Here is a 10,374-nt window from a genome sequence, read left to right as displayed (position 1 = left end):
CAGCAATACGGGTATCTGCACTTTTTAATTAAATCCCCACTATTTGAATAATTGCAAGCATTTATCCAGTCTGTAATGAATAAATTTCACTCGCAGATTACTTGACTACTAGACGAAGCAACCACGCATACACCACGCGTATGTACCTACTCATTTGGAACAAAGTAGCGTTTATAATCGTTGCGTCCCAGTCTCCCCGTTAATGACTCTTATAAATAAAATGGGCCGTTGTTGTACAAATTGGTATAGGATGGAACACGGCTGCCCTAAGCAGAAAACAAGTAACTCGAAAATTTTCAAAAACGGTTTTTTTGGATTTTCGGAATCTACAATTTCAGGCGCATCTTTCACCAAAAAAATAATTGTAAAATAATGTGTAGTTTTCAAAATATTCATGTTTTTAAAATCCGAGTATCTTTTTTTGACCCTGTATTCTACGCTAAATTCAAGTATATGTCCCATTTCTACGCTAAAGACAAGTAACTAAACAGAGATACTTGTAATTCATATAGATGACCGAGATACTTGAGTTTAGCGTAGATGTTCGTAACTGCGAATTAGTTTATTACAATGGTAAAACAAGTATCTCCCAACACAATCTGCGATTTAGGTTAGAAATTAGTTACATAGTTTATACAAAAGGTACCTTGTTTAAAGACATACATAGAAAACAAATTTGCTTAGCAAATATTCCTGTCAACGGTGAAAAGTCTGTGAAATTTAAGTTTAAAGAAAAAGTGTTGTTACAACAATTAAAATTATATGTATTGTCTATACTGTAGACTCTACAGTAATGAAAACAGAACACTAGAATACGCCAAAGAAAGAGGAAATCATAATTATGCCGTATCCGTGCCAAAGGTTTTGGAAAAAATTAGAAACAAACAACAACTGACTGTATTCAATTGACCAAAAGGGAAATATTTAATCCAGGAATAATGCCAAAATTTGAATTTTTATAAAGACACTTATTATGTGGTAAAGTGAATCATCTGAGGTCAATCTCGAGAAGTCTATTAGTAGAGTTCGACCAAGAAAAGGCTGCAGAGATGTTGAGAGCACACCAGTGCCAGTGTTATTTATGTCATAATTTCATAGAAGTTTGACGTTTAAAATAACACCTGCACTGGTGTGCTCTCAACATCTATGCAGACTTTTCTTGGTCTAACTCTACTAATAGACTTCTCGAGATTGACCTTGTGCTGTCAAAATCTCTGCAGACTTTTCTTGGTATAACTCTAGCCACTAAAGAGATCCACTAATTACTTACCATATTAATAGGTGTATGTATATCAGCAAAATTTCAGATCGATATGGTTTTATAAGAAATAGCTAAAACTGACTTGAAGGATTTAATTAGATTTTTACTTTGTTACAAGTAAAGTTAAATAGTAAATAAAGTAACTATGTACCTAAGTATGTATTTATCTATACACGTATGTAGGTATATATCGTCGCCTAGTACTCATAGTACAAACTTTGCTTAATTTGGGGCTAGGTCAACCAGTGTAAGATTGTCCCCAAATATTGATTTTTATGAACTCACCAGCTCTCACCATTCCATGCACCTGCCTCATTCCTATCAAACACGTCTGTCAAATAGGACTATAAAAAAATGCAAGTCGGACTCGCCCACCGAGCGTTCCTTACAAATTATTGTTATTGTTTTTTTTTTTCTACAAATTTATAGTTTTCAGATTATTCCCTGTACTTATAATGTAATACAATATTACTTGCCAAATCTCATAGTTCTAGGGCAACGGGACTTCTCGTTGACCTAGCTACCTACTACCCACCTACTTAGGTACCCTTTAAATTTTGAATCTCTTGAGAATGTCGAAATATACTTACGTATTTTGGCATAAACCACCGTATCTTTTTTTTACGTTAATGTAGATGTTTGATTTTTTTCTACATCTTTAAGGGAATGTAGACCTGAGTATATGGTTTTAATTTCAACTCGATAGGTACCTCCTCCACGCGTTTCCGAGACAAATGATCTTGACAGACAAATGGACGGAGGACGGACGGACAACAAAGTGATCCTATAAGGGTTCCGTTTTTTCCTTATGAGGTATGGAACCCTATAAAAGAAAAGTTCGGAAGCAGGATCCTGTAGGTACCACCCATCCACGAAGACAGAGGGTTTGTTGAAGGAATGGGTCATCGTATCACAAAATAATCTCTGAAAATAAATAAAATCGATGAAATAGGTACCAATAACCATGTGTCAGAAGGTACGAGGATGGCAACATCAATCACTAATCAAAAACAGTCTATTTTCCAATAGAAAAGAACTTTAAAATATATTAAAAAATATAATTTTTTTTCAAGCGTTTAATATCTAACAGGGATTTCGAAGTCGATAAACCTGAAAGAAATAAAAATCAGTTTTCGGTAGCTTATGTTATTAGCTTTCATTTGGTACCATATCCTTCAGAATTGCATGAAAATTGGAAAAGTTATTGAGCGGAGAGCCAAATATGTTTAGTATTTCAGAAGCTAAAGTGCTTGCTATTTCCAAGCTAAACACGAGATACTTGAATTTGTGTAGAATGGTTCGGAGATTTTCGGGGAGTAAACTACACAGAAAACATGTTATGCCTGTACAAAGTTTAATATACAAGAATAACAAAAAATAAAGTCTGTATATACTTAATTTTATAGCCTTTAACATAATGGTATAAACAGATGTTACATTTTAGACCAAATACCTAACAAAACTGACACATTACGTTTTTTTGCTCTCCTCAAAAATTTGTCAAAACTGGGTTACTTGTTTTCTGCTTAGGGCAGCGGCATATGTTACATATTAGAATAAAGAGTTTACTACTACTACTACTAATGCTGTGGCTTGTGTGTGTGGTAACTGTAGCCATTCGTACCTTTATATTTAGTCATAACTAATATCCTCCATCCACACGTCAAAACTGCCGAAACAAATGCAATTTCGATTTGTCAAAATATAGATTCAAAATAGAATGGAATTGGAGACCTTTTTAGGCCCCTGGGCGGCTGGAGGATATTTATCCTGGTGGCTAGTGGTGTGTACCTACCTACCTATCCTGGGTGTACCTATATATATTATTATTTCACGCAAAAACGGTGAAATGTTAGTTTACCTATACACACACCGTTTGCTGAGTGTAGTGGGAGTAGTGCTAAAAGTGTAGTCCTTTCCGGGCTTAGTCGCGGGTACAGGTAACCGCTTTACGATGCGGAGTCTCTAGGAGATAATCTATGATTTCACTACACCCGAGGCTCGCAAACACGTTCCTAGCTCATGCATGACAGTTTTATAGAATGTTAATGGATTTGATTAAGTATCTAAATTACACCTTATATATTATACATATGGGTTTTTATTGCTCCCATTGATTAGAACGTCGATACAATATATAGATACATGACATGACAAATGACATGGAGACAGTGCCTGAAGCACTATTTGACGTTGTTTTGACAACTTGTGATTGCCACATTTAGGAACATGGTCGCTAAGTCATATGATTCAAGAGTGCACCTGCCTACGGGCTATACGGGTATATTACGATATATGGCCTTGTTATTTACAACATTTAAAGACAAACTCGTCCGTTAACCCTTTACCAGGCGGGTTAAAAGTGAAAAAAAAAGTGTACCATTTACTTTTATTCGAAAATCCATCAACTTTTGGGTTATTTCTACTCAGAACGACGAGGACTAATATCGATTTAAAAAGAAAAAAAATATGTCCCTAAAAATGACAGTTTTGTAACACATTTTCACATACATTTTGTATGGATCGTTAAAAACTGACCCCAAAATTTGTATGAAAAACTGGGGACACTTTTATTTGTCTCATTCAATAGTACTCATGATTCTGAGTCTAAATCACCCAAAAGTTGATGGTTTTTCGAAAAAAAGTAAATGGTACCATTTTTTAAGAAAACCCCCATATATTTCCCACATACGGCACTTCAAAACATATTGTGTTCTATTTTCGATGAGTAAGACTGAGATTCAATTGTCATTTTTGAAATGTCAGCCTGGTAAAGGGTTAAGCTAACAATGTATAGATCCTAAAGAAAAAGTTGTTGAAGTAGAAAAAATTAAGGTAGAGCCAAACGTCATATTTTCACAGTTCATTTTGACATCATATTAAGTTTGTGTATAGTTAGCTTGGTTCTAGTCTACAGAATTTCCCAATAAGAGAAAGCCTCTTAGCTCCATTGAATAAGAAAACAGTTTGCTATAGTAAGTTACCTTGGGCATAAAATACCCATAAAATTAAGTGCTCAGAAAGATAAAATTTTCAGCTAGCTTCTTAAGGTAATTGCTTTTCCCGAAAATATTGCGTGGTCATATAACTTAACGACTTACCGAAACGACCGAGTTAAACGGAGTTTTTTTAAGGATTTTCTTTCATGATCTATAAAATATCCAGCTAGTGTTAAGTTGCCAGTAGCTTATTTCCTTTATAATATAAAATGGATCTCTGGTCTTTATAAAATAGATACCTATACCTAAAAGTAAAAAATAAATAAACCTATTTGAAAATTGATCCATACAATGTTGACGAGCTCCACATTACTTCGAACAACGTTTGTCGGAAGCCGGTGTTGGTCGAAGTCCACGTATTATTATTCATTTTTGATACAAAGGGGTGAGTTTAAGTTAGTAATAGGTACAGACGGTCAAGTTTGTCAGTAGAAAAACGCACGAAATATGCATTTTCTATGCGACGATAACTCTTCGCGACTACATTTTTTAAATTTGCCGCTCTTTTCTACTGACGGAAATGGCAAATGACAGAGTGTACATATATGTGTATTTATTCCACTTTACACACTTATTACTTTATTTTATAACTGTATTATTGAGCGACGCCCAATCTCCGATATCTCAATAAACCACGACTATTGAAAGAGCATTCTTAAAGACGAGAGAGCAATAATGAATCTTAATGCGTTCACATTAAGTCTAAAATTGCAACAATTTGTATGATAATTTAATACTATTTTGTTTTTGACGGGTGACATGAATTTCCCGCGACTCCCCGGGGCGCCTGCGACTGTCATTCCGACATCGAATAAAGCTATAAATCGCAGTGTAGACATGATAATCAGTATTTTAAGTTCGCTCCAACTTCAAAACATAAAAACTTATTCAGAGAATCTAAATTCAGAGAGTCTGTGGCGTCATAGCTCTCCAACGAATAGGCCGATTTCGATGGTTTTTTTTAAGTGAAAGCGAGTTTTCTTGCGGTGGTTCTTAATGTTCTTATTAGCTGTGTTTGATAGAAATTGATGCAGCAGTTTGAAGAGTATCAACTCATTTCCTAAATGATGTTAGGTATTTTTGGCATAACATGGATATCGTTAGCATGTATAGCGTGGGGTTTTTTTTAATTTTTAATTTAATAGTTATTGTCTAGTCTAGTAAATATTTAAAACAGATACCACATACTCGCATTTAACAATAAATCCAAATTGTATGTATGTGAAAATACTGTGTAGATACATAGATACAACATTACGCGCTATTATGCTGCGAATATAAATATGGCTTGATATGGCTGATAAACGAATACGGATGAATGAATACGGTATCGTTTATGGTATCAATATGCTTTACGAGGCCGGTGACAGATGGCGCTGATTGCTTTTGTGCTTGAACTTTCAGGTACGTGTTTGGATTTAATATGGCAAAGTTTAATTGAAATCGTGAAAGGTGTCGGTGGACCCAGACTAGACTATGGTATTATCTAAGCTGTGCAATGTTTATTCCCATTTGCTGTGAGTGATTTCATGCCTAAGTTCTAAGGCCCTGTTATTTTAATAATAAGTATGTGTATTTTTATTTCGTCTTGAATGACCAGTTCCAATCCAGATTTTGAAAAGTCACAATACTGTACGCGATATTTTGCTGCGAGTATAAATATGGCTGATAAACAAGCTAGCAAGACAAACGCATGGAAATAAATACGGTATCGTTTATGGTATCAATACGCTTTACGAGACCGGTGACAGATGGCGCTGATTGCTTTTGTACTATGGAATCTTCATGTTTCTGGTTGAATTTAATACGCAAAATTTAATTGAAATAACTCTAAGCTGATTTATTTCTCTATGGCAGAGTGTCCCTATGATCTTAGTAGCTTCCTTGGGTTAGATAAATGTATACGACTAAGACTTATTACTAAATCATCGCAATGCAGCTCCCGGAAACATTCATGCAAAGTTTAATATTTGCATAATATATTTAAATACAAACTACCAATATATTAATACAGCTACCAGCATATTGAAGAAACATTTTAGAAAGGTATAGTATAGGCATAGTATAATAGCAATATTATATCTCTGTATCTTTAGGTACCTACCTACTTAAATAAAAGTAAACAACAACTTGTACATTTTCGGGTGATTATAAAATTTATTGGTTAACCAACCAAATACAAAACCACCTGGATTTGTCACTGTACGACCTGACTTTAACCTACATTATTTGATCATGTAATGTTTTCGTCTACCCTCAACTGGCTTAAGAATACATTTGAGGGTAGATTTTGTTTACTCTTTTTTAAATACCTAAAGATACAGACTTTTTTTCTTGAAGGTAGGGTATAGGGGTATAGGGCCCTGAGTATATTTTTAAGATGTCACTTGGGATTGAGACCCTTGGCCTGTGGGGTCCTAATGCTCTTCAGCTTTTCAAAGAGCTTACTAAAAGACGACCTGTCTTATTTCACTGGTGACTAGAGATGGGTAACTACCCGGGTAAATACCCGAGAGCGGGTATTTACCCGGTAAATACCCGATATTTACCTACCCGCGGGTAAATACGCGGGTATTTTCGTTTTTCTTCTAAATTTGATGTGTTTAATGGTATGTGAGTATAAATAAGATTAATTTAAGTATTTTTTTATAATGTTACATAAAATGTATGTTCAAACTAATTACGAAAAGGTTGCTATGAGGTGAAGTTCGATTTTAACATATCAGTCCAATTAGAAAAATCGTGTAAAATCATTCCCTGGCTTCCGGAAATGTTTTAAAATGCTTTTAATATACATTAGAAAGATGAAAATAAAGAATACTTATGAATGATAATAAAAAAAAATTGTGCAGTATCCCAACTTGGAAAGCTTATAAGTCAAACACATTTAGTTTTAGGACAAAAATGTATATAACCTTTTTTGTAGAAAATTATGTCTACTTTAGTTTGTACATACAACACTTTTCGATATTAATGACAGATTCCAAGAAATATGAAAAAGTTCACTTTTGCCCCCCTCCCCCCAACCACACCCCCCGCCGACCGAAGTTGGAATGTGTATTATCAACGTATAAGTACGATAATTTACTCAAGTCTAAAAAAAATACTCTTATGACGGCGTTTTTTTAATATTTATCAAAATTGTACTAAAAATTCCTTAGTTACAACTGCAACTGCAACTAAACCATTTCATTTTAAATGACACACAATAATTACAGCCATTAACTCGGTTTATATCTCCACTTTAACACAAATCGACATGTGCAACAAGAAATGAATCTACCCGTCCATTTGGGTAGATACGGCTAAATACCGGGTAGATGGGTATTTACCGGGTATTTACCTGGGTGGGTAAATTGGGTAAATACCCGCGACCCATCTCTACTGGTGACCGAAGAGTTGGCGGATTTCTGGCGCATCGTTATTAAGTAATGCCTATATAAATACCTATAGTCATCCAAATTTCAACCTGTCTGTGAGTAGGTATTAGGTATCTATCGAAGCTGTTTCCGGAACTATTGGGCTCAGAACAATTTATCAAGAAAAATAAACTTATATTTATAATTAATAACTTTTTTTTCGGAATATTTTCGAAACTAATTTTTATAGTTGGTCAAGCAGATCTTGTCAGTAGAAAAAGGCGGCAAATTTGAAAAATGTAGGCGCGAAGGGATATCGTCTCATAGAAAATTTGAATTTCGCGCCTTTTTCTTACTGACAAGATTTGCTTGACTATCTATAATATTTTTATTTCTTATTTAATTATTTTTTAAAAATCTGAAAAAATGTTCATTCATTAAAAATAAATAACGGCCATTAAATAATCTAAAATTATTCTGAAATACCAAAGTGAAGCCAAGTTTGTCCTTTCTGAGTCCGAGAGGTAACTTTTGAGCGATAGTGTATTTCTGATAATCCGTGACGCAGTGAAAATTCACTGAAGCTCGAGGGACCATTTTGTAAATTTCCCTCGATGGAAATGGAAAAATGACATATAGAATTTCGGGTCTTTTGATTTCACACTCTATGACGATTCTGACGATTCGTCTATTTTCGAATATCTGCGAGAAGTCGAGACGAGCTCAACGAGCTGTCAACCGTCCGAAAGTGCCATCGGAAAGTGCACGTCGCTCCTTGAGAAACATAACGTCATTATCCAAAAAATGGTGTTTTTGAGTTAGTAACGCCATCTAGCTCATATAATCGTAACGCACGCAATACGAAGACACCTATATCGCCCTAGCCACAGATTAATAAATAGTTACCCTACGCAAAAAGAATAGATAGTATAGAGGGGTCCTGTCATTGTAAATTTTGTAGTCACTGTAAATTTACTGCCATCTATCGACACACGACTAAAACTCAAAATGAAAACGTATAAAGTTACCAAAAAATGTATATATATGGATAAATGATTTCATTATTTTTATATCATTTTGATCCATGTTCATTCACTGATATCTATGTGTTATAAATTGTTAAATATGAAACGGTGTCGTCACGCCATCTAGCCGAGGATAGGCTAAAGGTGTGTGCGGCATCTATTCGAGAATGACTTTTACTTGAATTCCGAGGCACGTTTTTTCCTTAGACTTTATTCGTCTTATACGAAGTTACATATATCTTTGCCCTACGTAACCCTAGCTCTATTAGAACCGCCAGAGGGCGCTAATGTCGTTATGGCCATGGTATAATAATATACTCCGCCTGGTACTCCATTCCGAGATTCGCGTATGACCTAACTGACACGCGCCTACGTCATCATGCTGTTTACAGCCCAAGTAACATTTTAGTCCTATAATTTTAGTTTTAATCGCTAAAAGCTTGTATAGACGTCGTATTAAGGTTTCAGAGATGACCACCTGTCGTATAAAAGCGCTTGGCAACACCTTTTTGCTCTATAAGCTTATACAGCTAATATATTCTATAAGCAATTGATGTAAAGGTTTACTTCATCATTTTATAGAGCCGTTATAGGCGTGTACTATAACAGGTTCAAATATAATCACTATAGAGCAATATTACTGTATAATAGTATTTGGAATCACTTTTATGCAACTAATTTGCGCTATTAAGGTTCCCTGCCAAGCCGCTATAGTTTTGTGTTTTAACAGTGACAAAAACCCAACTATACAACGATTTTAGGATATAGTGGCTTTAGAGATGACTGCTATAGTACATAATACTTTAGTAGTTTGCGCTATTAAGGTTCCCTGCAAGCCGCTATAGTTTTGTGTTTAAACAGTGACAAAAACCCAACTATACAACGATTATAGGATATAGTGGCTTTAGAGATCACTGCTATAGTACATAGTACTTTAGTAGTCATATGAACACTATTATAGAACTGTTTTGCTCTATAGTAGCGTTTTTGGGACATATTTATAGCGTTAAAAAGCGCTTTAGTAGTTTTTAAATCTCTATTATATCTCATCGCTGTAAACGTCACAATGACTCTTTTATATCACAAAACTGTTGTATAGTGGTTTTGTTTTTTCTTTTAAAAGACAACAGCGTTATAGCTGAGTTTTTATGTCTTTTATAAACCGAGTTAGATACATAAAGGTAGAAAACGACTACTTGTAAATGATAAATTTGATCTGTAATGGCTACTTATATCTTGCTTATATAAGTTCAGGCCTAAGCCACATAATGTGGTTCCGTACAAAATATTTTTATATTTTAATGAATTGATAAAAAAGACCCCAGTGATATTAGTGATTGTAGGTGAGATTTATCATCAATGATTTAATACAAGCATAAAATCGTGACGGTTTAGATATTTATCGACATCCATTATTAGCACATTTTTTTTACCAATCACATTGAAAAAGGAAACAACAGTAATGACTACATCTAAATTAAAAAAAAATCCTATATCTTTCTAAAGAGTTCGTAGGTGCAACTGGGTCACAGCAAAATTCTTTTGGAACCCTAATTTTAATCATGATGCCGGTGAATATTTCGTCGTAAGTTCTATAGTTAGCCTATAAAAGCGTCGGATTTACTTCTTGGCTGTATAGTAGTAACTATGGTGAATATCATAATATTTTATTAAATTATTTTATTAAAAACATAAATAAATCGAGGGGGCATTTAAAATTCCTCATTAAC

The sequence above is a fragment of the Cydia splendana genome, chromosome 1 (assembly GCF_910591565.1).
Source record: "Cydia splendana chromosome 1, ilCydSple1.2, whole genome shotgun sequence".
NCBI lineage: Eukaryota > Metazoa > Arthropoda > Insecta > Lepidoptera > Tortricidae > Cydia > Cydia splendana.
The sequence above is the reverse complement of the archived record's forward strand: the minus strand, read 5'-3'. Positions refer to the sequence as shown.